The sequence below is a fragment of the Maniola jurtina genome, chromosome 25 (assembly GCF_905333055.1).
Source record: "Maniola jurtina chromosome 25, ilManJurt1.1, whole genome shotgun sequence".
Taxonomy (NCBI): domain Eukaryota; kingdom Metazoa; phylum Arthropoda; class Insecta; order Lepidoptera; family Nymphalidae; genus Maniola; species Maniola jurtina.
This window is the reverse complement of record NC_060053.1, coordinates 1,673,009-1,689,675: the sequence shown is the minus strand read 5'-3', so window position 1 is coordinate 1,689,675 and position 16,667 is coordinate 1,673,009. Positions and strand designations below refer to the sequence as shown.

The 16,667-nt window shown below is 36.4% G+C and overlaps 1 protein-coding gene and 1 long non-coding RNA gene across 5 annotated transcripts in view; both read right to left on the bottom strand.

The window, feature by feature from the left end:
* The window catches only part of LOC123878207 (rho guanine nucleotide exchange factor 11), a 207,419-nt gene that overhangs the window by 81,708 nt on the left and 109,044 nt on the right, over nucleotides 1-16,667 (bottom strand). The window lies entirely within an intron of this gene.
* The window catches only part of LOC123878209, a 34,155-nt gene that overhangs the window by 7,378 nt on the left and 10,110 nt on the right, over nucleotides 1-16,667 (bottom strand). The gene's annotated exons all lie outside the window — the stretch shown is intronic.

Below are 16,667 nucleotides of genomic sequence, written 5' to 3'. Positions count from 1 at the left end.
TCACACACCTTTGAGTACATGGAGAACTCTCAGGCATGCAAGATTCCTCACAATAATTTCCTTCACCGTTAAAGTAAGTGACATTTAACATTTAATTGCTTAAAACACACAACTCCGAAAAGATAGAGATGTGTTCCCGGGATTGAACCCCCGACCTCACGGAATACTAGGCCGGCCGACCTCTTAACCTCTATCTATCATCACTATTATCTGAGTACCTCCCTAAAATAATCAAAACTGACTGACTACCTACGGAAACACATCCTGCGTGGATCACCCCGCGGAAGCCGCAGATGACGTTGTTTTAATTTAGCCCAACTTTTGTCGTTGTTCGTGGACCAAAATAGGATTGAACGAAGGGTGAAACTTTGGTGCTGTTTTCAATTTTTAACCCCCGACCCAAAAAGAGGGGTGTTATAAGTTTGACGTGTGTATCTGTGTATCTGTGTATCTGTGTATCTGTGTATCTGTCTGTGGCCTCGTAGCGCCTAAACGAATGAACCGATTTTAATTTAGTTTTTTTTGTTTGAAAGGTGGCTTGATCGAGAGTGTTCTTAGCTATAATCCAAGAAAATCGGTTCAGCCGTTTGGAAGTTATCAGCTCATTTCTGGTTTTCTTATTACTTTTATCCCAGGACCACCAGAGGTTACGTATTTTCTGACACAGGAAATATGTACGATTGAGTAGTGTTAGTAAGTACTAAGAAAGCATGCCTAGCCTACGTGCTAGCTTGCTTAGACGGCCAATTTTCAGGTATCTGATAATCAAGGTACATAAAACCATTACTTACCTCACGTAAATTCTCCAAACTGATTTTTACGTATATTTTAGGCAATATCCTTAAAAATATGTCGCCAATACTCCCAGACACTTCCCGCGTCGGCCGTATTGCTTTGCAGACGCTTTAAAGCTCCCAAAATAAGTAATTACTTAACTGCACGTAAATTCTGATGCTCCATTTTTATATACATATGTCCACCAGACAACTATTTTAAAACCTTTTACAAGAAGACAGACCGATCCAGAGGGCCAATCATCCCCTAAATTCAATTTTAATGCCTCTGTGGGTTTGAGCGCGAGGGCATCATTATCTACGCGCATGAGACTGAGTAAGACATGTATTAGGATATATTGACTTCTCTCTCACTCTCTTATTGTTTACTTATGTGAATTAATTATTAATATTTTAAAAAAAAACAGCTAAAAATTAAAAAAATTGGAGAATTTACGTGAGGTAAGTAATGTATTTATGTACCTTGATTACCTGATACCTGAAAATTGGCCGTCTAAGCAAGCTAGCAGGTCTGTAGGCATGCGTTCTTAGTACATACTAACACTACTCAATCGTCCAAATTTCGTTCGTCAGAAAATACGTGACGGCTGGTGGCCCTGGGATCTTTCACTATTGTAACCATAGACATACAATTTTCGCTTTGTCAATTGGCAAATGTCAAGCTGTCAAGATGGACGTTGCTTAGATACATAATTATTTATTTGAAAATAAGATAATGTTTTGGAAAACTCCGATTCTTTGGATCGTAGGCGCGGAGTTTCTAATTTATAAAATATTATAATCACAGTTAAACGAGAAAACATCAATTCTATTATAATATCCAACAGTCAACCAAAGGCCACGAACAATCAACCCAAACCCAAACCATAGTCAAACTATTTTTAGGGTTCAGTAGGTATCTGTAGAAAAAAAAAAATGTTGTAGCCTCGACTGTTGTAGTCGCGTAGGTGTGCATGGCACCATTATATATCGTAAATATAGGCGATGACCCTCCGCGCGGCTGAGGTTCCCGCATCGTAGTCGCTTTGTCGCGCAGGTTTGGATGATGCATTAGGCGCACCTTCTTTATATTTTATCTGCTTGAACTCAGCTTATTTACTTTGACAAAATACGTTTAAAATTCATCATTATCAGGATCAACCCATCGCCGGCTCACTACTGAGCACAAGTCTCCTCTCAGAATGAGAAGCTACCACACTGGCCAAGCCCGTATTGGCACACCTCACGCACCTTTGAGGGAGCATTATGGCCAACTCTTAAGCATGCAGGTTTCCTGACGGTGTTTTCCTTCACCACTTCGTTGTCTGTCTGTGTGTCATCTTTCAAGAGAATCAAAACTTATAAATTGGGTACTTCCCGTTTACGTAGAATCATGAAAGGCAGGTAGCAATATCTTATAGCCCAAGTACTCTACTCCTGTGGCCCAAGTAAACAGAAAAATCCGACAACTGAATTGTCATTACATAAAAAAAAACTTGTACGGAACTCTTCATGTGTGAGGCAGACTCGCACTTGACCGGTTTTTGAAAGTTATGTCAAATAAAAATTTTACATGCAATAACAAACAAAATGAAATACAAGCCAATTTATTCCTTCTTTCATCGGGTGAAAGTCGATTTCAATTTAATCGTAGGTATATCTTGAAAAGCGAACTATTATACGACTACGTAAAATGGGTACATTTTTAAAGCAACGACATGTTAGAAACAGATATTTCGTTTTGGTCATGTTAAACTATGTGAGTCATTCAGATAATTCTTGATTTAGTGATGTTCGGTTAAAAATATTTCATGGAACGTATAATTAACATAACATTGATGTTACCTTTGAAGAGATATTAGCTGCCTTATTGGATTTATATTATTATAGAAATTGGGTTTTAGAATGGCACAAATAAACGGTAATTTATGAATAAAAGTTTAAAAAGCGTGAAATAAAAATTAAATTAAAAATTTAAAAAACCCCCGACACATAAACCTCTAAAAAGTAAAAAAATAATAGGTAAGTATGTATGGGCCCTTTAAGAATAGTATAAATAGTAAAGTTTTTATCCAAGCGTTCGTTGCGTCGGGGGACCGCTAAAGACTATTCTTTCTACAACAGATGACTTTCATAGTTTATGATAGGTAGCGGTCCCCTGGCGCAACGAGCGCTTGGATAAAAACTTTACTATTTATACTATTCTTAAAGGGCCCATACATACTTACCTATTATTTTTTTACTTTTTAGAGGTTTATGTGTCGGGGGTTTTTTAAATTTTTAATTTAATTTTTATTTTAAGTGTGTTGATTTAAACTTTCAACTTAATGATTTTCAGCTGGCAGAACCAGAACATGTCAAAAATATATTACAAAGAAAGCCTCTCAAGTTTTAAAGGACTACTTTAAAGGAAACATGGACAAGGACATAGAGAACAAAGTGTGCAACATTGTTGCTCTTTTTAACCCCCGACCCAAAAAGAGGGGTGTTATAAGTTTGACGTGTGTATCTGTGTATCTGTCTGTGGCATCGTAACTCCTAAACTAATGAACCGATTTTAATTTAGTTTTTTTTGTTTGAAAGGTGGCTTGATCGAGAGTGTTCTTAGCTATAATCCAAGAAAATCGGTTCAGCCGTTTGAAAGTTACCAGCTCTTTTCTAGTTACTGTAACCTTTACTTGTCGGGGGTGTTAAATTTTTAATTTACACATGTAAGTTTATGCAATGATTTATCATTCCAAATTATTGATTTACAGCTGACAGAACTAAAATGTATTTACTTCCTCAGGATGTTAGCTAACTCTGTACCAAATTTCATCAAAATCAGTTCAACTATTGGGCCGTGAAAAGCCAGACAAACGACAGACAGAAAAACAGACAGACACACTTTTGCATTTATTATATTAGTATGGACGATGATCATGGTGATGGTATCAAATCAAACGTGAATAAAGTCGCACCGAAGTTTTATTAAGCTGTGATAGCCTAGTGGTTAGAACATCCGCCTCCTAATCGGTCGGGGGTTCGATCCCGGGCACGCACCACTAACTTTTCAGTTATGTGCGTTTTAAGCAATTAAATTATCACTCGCTTTAACGGTGAAGGAAAACATCGTGAGGAAACCTGCACGCCTGAGAGTTCTCCATGTTCTCAAAGGTGTGTGAAGTCTGTCAATCCGCATTGGGCCAGTGTGGCAGACTAATGCCTAAACCCTTCTCATGAAGGAGACCCGTACTCAGTAGTGGGGCGGAAATGGGTTGATCACGATGATGATGAAGTTTTATTAATAAAATCGTCGTTTAATAACCGTCGAAACTTATATGGTTAGTAACACGTCGACAGGCATTACGTTTCGAGTACGTGACAATATGCGGGTTCACGAGCTATTTCTGTGAAACTGAGGACTGGGTGTCGATACGTTTGGTGATCGAATAGAACGGCCACCCAAAATACGAGATCTGTCATCTGAAAATATATGACAGAAATATACGAGTAGCCTTTAGTAGGCTTTAGTTTATTGACCCCCGACCCAAAAAGAGGGGTGTTATAAGTTTGACGTGTGTATCTGTGTGTCTGTGTGTCTGTGTATCTGTGTATCTGTGTATCTGTCTGTGGCATCGTAGCGCCTAAACGAATGAACCGATTTTAATTTACTTTTTTTTGTTTGAAAGGTGGCTTGATCGAGAGTGTTCTTAGCTATAATCCAAAAAAATTGGTTCAGCCGTTTAAGAGTTATCAGCTCTTTTCTAGTTTTCTTGTAGAAAAGAAGGTTAGATAACCGTTAGGTTCATAATATTATGTCAATTGACAAATGTCAAGCTATCAAGATGGACGTTGCCTAAATACATAATTATTTATTTGAAAATGATGTTTTGGAAAACTCAGATACTTTAGATCGTAGGCGCGGAATTTAGCCCAAGAAAATCAGTTCAGCCATTTGAAAGTTATCAGGTATTTTCGGTCTTTTCTAGTTACTGTAACCTTCACTTGTTGGGGGTGTTATAAATTTTTAATTTACACTTGTTGTATTCAAATCAAAATCATTTCAAAAACTTCACTTTCGCAACCTATTGAGCTACCTACGAGTATGTCGGTTACTCTGGTTCTTTTAGGATCATTTTTGATTTAATCACGTAGAGACTCCAAGCATAGCTCTCTCCATCGCCCGCTGACTCGGATCCTTAGGTATTAAGGTCATCAACTTTGGGGTTAATTTTCCACTAAAGAAAATTTACTTCTTGATTTCTAGCAATAATAATGATAATTTTATGGTTCTGCATATTGAACGGAGCTAGACACGCCTGCAACTAAGGAAAAACCTTGCATTACTCTTAAATTATGATGTCATCTCAAATGTTCGTAACAATTTATCATGGTTCGGCCCAGACCACCGCGAGGCCACCGCTTGTTTTGAATGATTTATACGATGTTATTGTTGAAAATATCAAGTCAGTAACGAAACATTAACAATATTGAAGTCGGCTTCAGGTCGGGATTTAAAAAGGCTTGAAAACCTTTAAACTAAAAACGAAAATCAATGATTATACCTAAAATACAAAAATCTAAATTAAATATATTCCGTGTTGACTTTCTTAATAAATGATACCTACTCGTTTTTAAGAACTTGACAAAGATTTCTTTAAAGAGTTTTCCTTTCCAACTAAGGTTGAAATCTTTAGAGCGCACTTTGACTTTGCTTAGACTTAAGAGGGGTCTCTCTGTCATTCGCTCCATACAAACGTAGTTCCAATTTCAATTGAATATTAAGCAAACCAAAGTCCATGAAATTTTACAGACATATTCTAGAAATTAATATCTTTGCCTGTGGTTTTCCAGATTTCTGTTAAGTTTCAGATAAAACGAGACAGATTTATTCCAGCGGTACGACGCTGTCTCGTTTTAACAGCAAAGTCAGAGTGCGTTCTATAGATCTCAGCCTACGAGTCGGTTCGACTATAGTCCAACGGACAGGACTATAAACGAAACAGTACAACGGATGGGATTATAAAATACGAAACACACTACTACCGGTGAATCAAACCCAAAACTGCAAATTCAATTTCATTCGATTGACCATACCCAAATAGTGGCAAACGAATTGGCATCAAACCAAAATCATGTCCATCAAAACAAAAAAAAGAGAAGTGTGCCAAATCCTAGCCATGATTTATTTTTTAACCCCCGACCCAAAAAGAGGGGTGTTATAAGTTTGACGTGTGTATCTGTGTATCTGTGTGTCTGTGTATCTGTGTATCTGTCTGTGGCATCGTAGCGCCTAAACGAATGAACCGATTTTAATTTAGTTTTTTTTGTTTGAAAGGTGGCTTGATCGAGAGTGTTCTTAGCTATAATCTAAAAAAATTGGTTCAGCCGTTTAAGAGTTATCAGCTCTTTTCTAGTTTTCTTGTAGAAAAGAAGGTTAGATAACCGTTAGGGTTCATAATATTATGTCAATAGACAAATGTCAAGCTGTCAAGATGGACGTTGCCTAAATACATAATTATTTATTTGAATTGAAAATGATGTTTTGGAAAACTCAAATACTTTGGATCGTCGGGGGTGTTATAAATTTTTAATTTACACTTGTTCATTACATTATTTATTGTTTGCTTAGAGCGCTAAAATTTTGTGATTTTTTGAGACGGACGGACAGACAAACAATAGTGATCCTATAAGGGTTCCATTTTTCCTTTTGATAAATGGGAATAAATATTCTGAGTCTGATTCTTTTGGAATAGCAGTACCTACCAAGAATTGCCATCGCCGATCCACGGCATGATACAAAGTAACAAACGGTATTTTACTATCAACACTAATAGCCAACACAGACCACATGGCTCACCCGTATACGTACGACCTTGCACGCACTCGAAATAATTGTAACTGCTGCGTACAGTGCACACCAGATACACCACCAAAGGAAAATTAATTGTATGCCTACAAAAATAAAGTCTAGAATCAAGTGACAGTTGCAGTCTTCCGTAATACACCATAACATACAAACTGAACAAAGAAATCAAAATCTTAAATACAACGCTGTAAAGAATATATTGGAATAAGATAATATTCACATTGTCGATAAGAATTCTGAAATAGAAACACTAGACTAATGTAATAGATATTGATTGTGTATTTACTTAAAATATTTTTTAATAATAATATTTGTATCATTATGAGGCGGATTATAAAATTGAACGGTCAAAATATTTCATCTCATAATCGTATACAAGTTGGAGAATGCGAAACTGCGCTATAAAATTTTATAAATTGGACGTTAATGTAGAAAAATAAAGCACCGATTCGTTTCTGAATACAACTGAAGCGTTCAGTAACGCGAAAGAATAAAAGGTACAAGGTATTTTAGGCAAAATATTGCAATATGATAATGGCGGAATTTATTGGCAGGAAAAGAAACCAAGAAAATTCATAGAGGAAACCTTTTTTAAGAACTAAGAAGGAATTTCAAATTATTGTTGACAACACTGTCTAGTGTCTACATAACTCAAAATTTAAAATCCCCCGACACAAAAACCTCTATAAGAAAAACTAGAAAAGAGCTGATAACTTTCAGACGGCTGAACCGATTTTCTTCGATTATTTATTAGCCAAGAACACTCTCGATCAAGCCACCTTTAAAACAAAAAAAAAAACTAAATTAAAATCGGTTCATTCGTTTAGGAGCTACGATGCCACAGACAGATACACACGTCAAACTTATAACACCCCTCTTTTTGGGTCGGGGGTTAAAAATAATGAAAACAACAACCTAACCACGTTTAATTTGACAAGTAACCTGTCAAATTAAAGTTAAATAATCTGGCCCTTATTAAATCGAGAATTTGTTAGAACAAACAAGATGAATTAGATTCAAATGATTGTATTGCCAAGGTTACGACATAAAACATAGACATCAAACATTCTGAACTCATAAAAACTGTATAATTATACAAAACCGGAAGCATTTTTAACAACCTGGTTGGGAACAAACAGGTGGGGAAGGGACCGCGACAGGTGATCGGTTTCATGATCATATGGCAATATAAATTGTTGTACGAAGGGCATTTTAAACCGTTTTAAGTAGGTTTCAATACCAAAGTTTATTCATTTGGAAAAATTTATTGCACACACAAACATATATCTCAGAAAACAAGAGAAGAAACTATACTAGATGGTGAAAAGACGGCCTTATTGCTATAGAAATCTCTTACAGGCAACCTTTGTATTTTCATCTTGATCATTGTAAACCATGCATCTCTACTGTTGAACATACCAACTCTTTTCGTAATGAGCGTCACCACTCAGCCTGTCTAATCCAGTTAATTTTCTAGCTACCCTCTTTATTGCTTCAGTTCATTAGCGTACCAAATTCTGCTTACTTTTATACGCGGTCTGTAGGACTATTATTTGATCACATCATTATCTTCTAAATTCTACAATTGACAACTAAAAAGTGTAAAATGCCAAAACCTACATATTTTCATATTTTTTACATAAATGCTTTGAATTTCGACTTAGAATCTTCACATTAAATACCTTTCTGATGGAAATAACATTATTTTTAACCCCCGACCCAAAAAGAGGGGTTATAAGTTTGACATGTGTATCTGTGTATCTGTCTGTGTCCGATTTTAATTTAATTTTTTTTTTTGAAAGGTGGCTTGATCGAGAGTGTTCTTAGCTATAATCCAAGAAAATCGGTTCAGCCGTTTGAAAGTTATCAGCTCTTTTCTAGTTACTGTAACCTTCACTTGGTGTTTAAAATTTTTAATTTACACTTGTTTTTATACAAAGATTAAAAAATAAAACCTGAAATCTAAACGCCCATCAAAACATAATAAAGTAGAGTTCATTCATTATTTATTTACAATATCAGATTTCATACACTATAGTTATAAGAGTGTAAACAATGATGAAAAAAACTGCAGTTTTAGATGGGAAGTACAAAACATTGTGGAGGATACGACAAATTAATGAGGTCAACCATTGTGGAGGGATTGCGAAACACGTGCACGAAGCGACATACGAGTACGAACATGGTAGGGAATTATTATTCATTAATAAGTTTGGTGGCAAAGGGTAGGCCATGTCTGTCGCAGAACCGACGACCGTTGGGGCAAACGTGTTCTGGAGTGGAGACCGCGTACCGGTACGCGCAGTGTGGGACGACCTCCAGCCCGCTGGACCGATGGCCTGAAGAAGGTGGCGGGGAGCGGGTGGATGAGGAAGGTGGAGGATCGTGTTTGGTGGCGCGCTCTTGGAAAGGCCTATGACGCGTACAGGCTGATGGAATGGAGTGGAAAATAAGTTTTGTTGATCAAAGATACAATAGTGAAGCCTATCTTTTTACTTCATATCGGTTTCACCACTTTGCTACATCTAAAACTAGAAAATAGTGCAAAGAATACAATCCGTTATCACAAGTGTATGGAGGAGGCAAGAGCGGTGCAATTTATCTCCAACAAGGAAGCTAGACATAAAACACACCGCGTGCAAGACATAGCGTCTAGACGGTGAATTAGTTAGGTACATCGTTTTACGGCAGAGCCCCTAGCTACCTCACTTTGTCTAATTGTTTTTAGAGAAAAGAGCAACAAGCGAGATGCTTGATGAAATAAAATCCTAAAACAAATAGCTTAAAGCGACGGGTGACCGGAGGTCTGGCAGTTACCTTGGTCAGCATATTAGTCTGGCCATTCAACGTGGTAACGCAGCCAGCGTCCTGGGCACACTGCCTCGTTATAGTGATTTGGATGACATTTTCGTTTTTTAAGTTTTATATTTAAGTATTTGTGAATATTGTTTTTTTTAATTATTATTTCATCAATAAATGTGCTTACAGCGACCAAGACAGACATTGACTTCTATGCCCTTTTTCCAATTATGATTTAGTTTCAGTCTTACGGCCAAAATCAATGTTGGATCTATCTGCAATCTGTGGATAATTTACTTAGCAACGTTGTTATTTGTCAAAGAAGACAATACAATTTTTGGAAAATAACACCGTTGCTAAAGTAACATATCGACAGATTACGGATAGGTTGATTTTATTCCGATTTCCGGCCTTAAGTGAACTACTTCAACTACTTTTACATAGGTTCTAATAAATAGGCTTGTCAGAATTACAATGGGAAGCCTATACTTAGCACTGACAGCCATTAATTAGGTATACCAATTCATACATTCCTGCAAATCATTAGCCACAGACAATCCCTATGACTCACTTAGCGCTGAGCGGAACTGTTATATCAAAATTACCTAAACTATTATAATTATTTACGAGTCGATACTTAAATGTAAAAATTGTTCTGCTCACTCGAGTTAGCATTCTTATTAGGTACATTTTATAGGTTCAAAGTTTTATTTTTACCCGACTGCGGCAAAGCCAAAAGGAAGGGTTATGATTTTAGCAGTCTATGCACGTTTGTATGTATATTTTTTATCCAATTAAACTTTTACAGGTAGAATATAAAAGGTTATACCCATTCCTACAAATGAATTCAGTAAGCGCCACCTCACCCGGTCCTCAGCCTTCATCTCCCAAATAATAATTAGCGGCAACGCACAATTTTATTTTATCCCACACCAAAGCGTAGTTATTTATAAGTCCGCCTGTTCATCGTGGTTTCGCATAAAATCTGCCTCCCATAGCGGCTGACTACATACTCGTATAGCCCGTAATTATAAAATTAGCACATTCGATGGCATGTGCTGCGTCGGCCGCGCACTGTGGGGTGACCTCATCTCAAAAGGAGCCTGTGACACATCAGGCTGAATTAGAATCTCGTCTTTAGAACATACTGGCGATGTTATTGGTCTAGACCCAGATTTAGACATATTTTTTTTTAATTACTAGCTCATATACATATCGGTATATGAGTTATAAGATTCACGACTTTTGGTGAAGCTTCAGTCTTGATCACCGCCGCGCCGCAAGGTAGCCGGCTTATCGGTGTTTTATCACAGGATATAGTATAATTATAAGCTATTTGATCTTGCCCCCCCCCCCCCCCTCTTCACCTTCGACGCGACTAGGGTTTGGATTTTGGAATACTCTTCCGAGATCAGTGTTTCCTACTAATTATAATCCGGGTATCTCTAAAAAAAGAGTGAATGCACCTTCTAGTCAAACGCGTCCATCTTAGGCCACATCATCACTTCCTATCCGGTCATCGTGGTCAAGCGTGCGCCACTTCCGATTTAGTGTGATCCTGGTCAAGCATACGCCTATGAAGGGAATAAAACATTTTCTTAAGTCAATCTTAGTTCTCTGCTAATGTCGCGATTGCACTCACACTTACGATTTAATGAAAATAAGAGCCATAATAAATCTCACAAAACATCTCATTTATTCCTGTGTTCGGTAATCAAAGAATTAATTAACATTTTAAGTATTTCCGCGTACGTCGTTTTACAAGTTAGTTACTTCGTTCAGAGACATTTTGTAAAGGATATGACTCAGTATCTGCTCTAACGGTTTTGTGGTTTAGGTCATATTTTGGATACGTCTCATTAATTTTACAAATATTTTGAGGTGATTTCTTAAGAGGGGTCTCTCCGTCACTCGTTTCTTACAAACGTAGTTCCAATTTCATTTGAATATTAAGCAACCAAAGTCCATGAAATTTTGCAGACATATTCTAGAAACTAATATCTGTGTCAGTGGTGTTTTAGATTTTTCTAGAAATATGTAGTTTTAAAATTACAGGGGCTCAAAGATTTGTATGTAAATTTTTAAGACCGCGTAACTTTGAAACCGAATATTTTAACAGAAATCTGGAAAAGTTTGTTGTTTAAAAGAAAAATCTGGAAGATTTCCAGCTTGGACATTTCAGCAGGAATTCAAATGTTATTTCTCTTCTTTTCTCAACTTTACAGACGCATGCTACTGAAAGAAGTATACTAATTTAGCGAAGAAGACAGAAGATCCTCTAAATCTTAAAGACAATGCAAATAGGGAACACAACTAACAATAAAGTAATTAAAAATTTAGCAATAAGCAAAGAAAACTATACTACCGAAGCAACCAACGTAAAACGATAGTCTAAAAACAAACAATAGCAACAGTTCAAACTACAAAGAACCAGGAGCAAAGAATCCCGTGGGAGTTAACGATGGCTCAATTCTATGAAACTGTTACTATTAGTAGGTGGGATAGTAATTCGTAATGCGCACCCAAAGGACAAACAGCCCAGCTGACAAAAACCAGCAACTGATTGTAGTTAGACTATAAAACAGTCTAATCATAAACTATTTAACAGCGTTAAAGAAAACAGTTTCCCAATCATCATCATCATCACGATCAACCCATTTCCGCCCCACTACTGAGTACGGGTCTCCTCTCAGAATGAGAAGGGTTTAGGCCATAGTCTGCCACGCTGGCCCAATGCGGATTGGCAGACTTCACACACCTTTGAGAATATGGACAACTCTCAGGCATGCAGGTTTCCTCACGATGTTTTCCTTCACCGTTAAAGCGAGTGATATTTAATTGCTTAAAACGCACATAACTGAAAAGTTAGTGGTGCGTGCCCGGGATCGAACTCCCAACTTCCGATTAAGAGGCAGATATTCTAACCACTAGGCTATCACAGCAGTTTCCCGATATAATATGGTTATTTTTATGACGATGTTACTGTATAGTCTACCATGATCGCAAAATAAAACTAGTTTCGATTATAAGTATTTAAACATGTAAGGATCAGCATACATGACAATATACCAATTTTAAATCGTTAGTTTTTTTTTTTTTTTAATTATATAGACTAGCGCTTGGCTGCAATCAGATCTGCTAGCAAGTGATAATGCAGGCTAAGATGGAGCGCGCTTGCCTAGAAGTTGCCTATTCACTCCTGACTTGAAGGTACCCATATTATAGGTGGAAGGGAAAACTGACGCCGTAGTCTTATAAATGGTGAAATCCAGATGAAGATTTTTGATTCAGCAAGACTCTTCACAGACAGAACTAAACAGTACATTTGCAAGTATTCAAACAAAAGCTCAAAGCAAAATTTAAAATAGTTACCATTAGGTATGCACTTTTTGATTGTCAATTGTTGAATTTATAAATAACCGACATACATAATTGTAAATGAAACCATGTCTGAATAAGGGCTTTATAATTTCATTACTTAGATTAGTACATCACACTAATATTACACTTTACACTATAATTATAGAGGAGAAAGTTTGTATGTATGTGTGTATGTTTGTTACTCCTTCACGCAAAAACTACTGGACGGATTGGGCTGAAATTTAGAATGGAGATAGATTATACCCTGGATTAGCACATAGGCTACTTTTTATACCGGAAAATCAAAGAGTTCCCACGGGGATTTTAAAAAACCTACATCCACGCGAACGCAGTCGCGGGCATCAGCTAGTAAAAATATATATATGGGTCAAGAAAAAAAATCCTGAAGTATGACAATACAGTACATCAATAATTTCTGATAAATAATAAACAATGCATCATCGCACCAAATGGAAAATCCTTTTGTTATTGTCTGAGGACTTAGTGATTTCTCTTTACTTATTGAAGGTAACGGGATTTTATCAGGGTGAGGGAACCCTGCTTAATGGAATACCCTCATTATCCTGACAGACTAATCTATCACTTACCATTGTTCATTGGATTCTTTCTATTGAACAATATCGTTTTAACGCGTCCAAAACACACTAACCAGAATAAGAAGTACGTTCACATTTTACATAAATAACGATACTATCAAACGACTTGTCCTGTGTTTTAACTTTTAACACAGTAAAGGTTAAAATGAAATAAACGTTTGAGATCCCACTAAAAACATTTCACGTAAAAAAGGTTGCCAAGACTCACAAGTTCATAATGTTAAAAAGTTATGAGATCTCTAGTAGAGCCAAGCCCCTAGCTGAGCTTAGATTTTTGCTGCCCATGGGACCTATCCGTTCACATTTTATATAAATAACGATACTATCAAACGACTTGTCCTGTGTTTTAACTTTTAACACAATAAAGGTTAAAATGAAATAAACGGATGAGATACCTTATTTTTATATTTTGATCGTAATTAGTAATTAAATTTGCTATGGAGGTTTATATAACAGAAAAAATAAGATTTTAAACTGGACTATAATAATAGTAGGTTCCTAATATAGATTTTTTTACAAAAATATGTAAACAGAATAATTTTAATCAATAAAAAATTTAATATTTGTATTACAATAAGATAATCTGATGTCTTATTTAATTTATACGTCCTTCAAAATTCTACTGAATAAATTTTTTTTAAAAACAAATCTTGCATCAAACCCAAGTAACACAAAACTGCATTAAAAGATGTCACATGAGGTCCACATCGGAACTTTAAGGCTATCGTTGTCAACGATCCCCCGTCGATTTCCTACGTATGATATTATTGTTCTTATCTCTATCTGCCCTGGTTCGTGCATTCTCGGTTCCTAGATCGGTACATTTGTGCTAACCAAATTTCAAATTGCTGTGATTGGCTGAATTTACCATGTTCTTGCTGCGACAGTGAGTTTGAGCCACTAGCGGAACAATGTTAGCCGGTCAGAAATGATTGCAATTAGTCAATCTGTTTGACGTCCGTGTTCTGTTTTCGATTACAAAAAAGAAAAAATTGCTGTTGCAATCATCAATTTTAGCAAATAGTGAAAGAGAGTCGGCCAATCAGAGGTCACAACTACCGTCACACTTTCTGTCACACTATGGCAGTAGGCATACCGAGTAATGAAAACAATTTTTCATTCTGTCTAGGTCGAAGTAGGGTTGCCACCTGGCTCTTTTTGATTTACAGGCTACCACCATCAAAAATACGGGGTTTAGATTTGAAGAAATTTGAAAATTTGAAGTATTTGAAGAAATAGGTGGTGGTTCTCTCTGAAATGCATGGAAAGCCTATTTAGATATTTCAGTTTATTTGTAAGTTTTGTATTTTTTCTCTGTATGTTGCCGTGTCTTGATTGGTGAACTGTGTTTGCAATGTGGTTTTAAATAAAAGATTTATTTATTTAAATAGCTTTTAAAAACTCTTAGTGTTGTAAAGCAAAATGTTATACATTTCATGCATACAATCTTTTCATTTCAACTTAAAATTACATTTAATTTGTAATTCCACCTTCACAGTATCAATACTATGGCCGTAGCCAGGAATTGATTGCGGGAGAGGTTTTATTAGGGCCGGAACTGAATCCTGTCATGAGGAAAAAAACATTCGCTCAACTTTATGGGCTAATTACCTGGTTAGTGGAATTTCGCCTTTCAATTTGACAGTGAGATAAAATACAACAATAAAAAAGCGCGAGCGCAGTGAGCGTAAGTGTTTTTGGTTCAATACAGAAAAAATTAAAGTGAAAGGGAAACGAGTGTAGCCATAGCAAGATTTTATTTTTAAAGCTTCCTATCCATACTAATATTACGAATACGACAGTATATCTATTTGCCTATCTATTTGTTACCCTTTCACGGCCCATCTTCTTTACCAAAATTTTGGTACTTACTATTCAGAGGTAACTTGCATCCCAGACATTTTTTTTTAGGCGGCTTTTTAGCCCGGAAAATCCTCCACGGAATTTTTAAAAATCTAAATTCATGCAAACGAAATTGCGGGGTTTACACCAAGTAATAGAAATTCAAAGCGCGAGTGAAGTGAGCGCGAAATGTTTGATATATTTTCAAAAAAAAATTGGTAAGCAAATGCAAGAAATAGTGTAAGTATTATTTTAGGCTTAGGTTTTTGACGGCTTCCCAGGCGCAGTCGCCATTTCAAAATTTCTGGTCTGGTGGGAGGCTTCGGTCATGGCTAGTTATATGGTTAGTATGGCCCTAACGGCCAAGAAATTAGACTGCATAATCACTTACCACTAGAAAAGATTAAAGTCACAGGCTAACTTGTATAAAAAAAGGCTTACATCCTCAAACCAAGCCCCGCCGCCTTGGCTACGACCATGATCAATATCGAGTGGGTTTCGGCTACGCATTGCCGCAAAAGGAAAATATTCTTTCTACTGGACATAACGTCAGTGTTTGATTTCGCCAGCCAGCTTCTGCTGAATTTGTAAAAAACCGGCCAAGTGCGAGTCAGACCCACGCACCGAGGGTTCCGTATTCGGGTATTTTTTCCGACATTTTACTCGAGAAATCAAAAACTGTTATGCATTAAAAAAATATGCATAAAAATAAAAAAAAATCTGTTTTAGAATGAACAGGTAAAGCCCTTTCATATGATAACCCACTTGATATATGTAGTTATCTTACTTTGAAAATTGAAAATACTAATATTTGTTCATGAACACATGACAGACGGATAGAAGGACAGATGGACAGACGGACAGACGGAAAGACTGACAGACTGACAGACAACGAAGTGATCCTATAAGAGTTCTTTTTTACTTTTGAGTTACGGAACCCTAAAAATATTTAGTTTTATTTGCCCCGTATTTTATTTTCACAATTACAGGTTTCTGTATCCTGAAATACGGGGTAACCAGTAAAATACGGGGCCTCTGGCAACCCTATTCGGAAAACACTGTCACATTCAAGTTAATGTCAAATATTTTGTTTTCAATTACAGAAAGCTGCATGAATCATTATTACAATATTTTCTTTGTTGTGATTGGCTGAATTTTTGAGTTTCAGCCAATAAACAGACTGTTTGCCAATTAAACGTCATAACAATATAAATGCCAGAAAGTTTAACCAAATAAAACAAACTTAATGAGAACCTAGTGAGAATGCAAACGGCACACAATTTATAATACATATTATGTTAGTCGTTTATAATAGATATTATAGTAGTCGTTCACTTTGGTAATAGTCAGATTGTCATCAGTAAAATTGATATTGGTTGATGTATCGTAAATTATTGTTTCGGTGACAAATATTTTTATTATCTA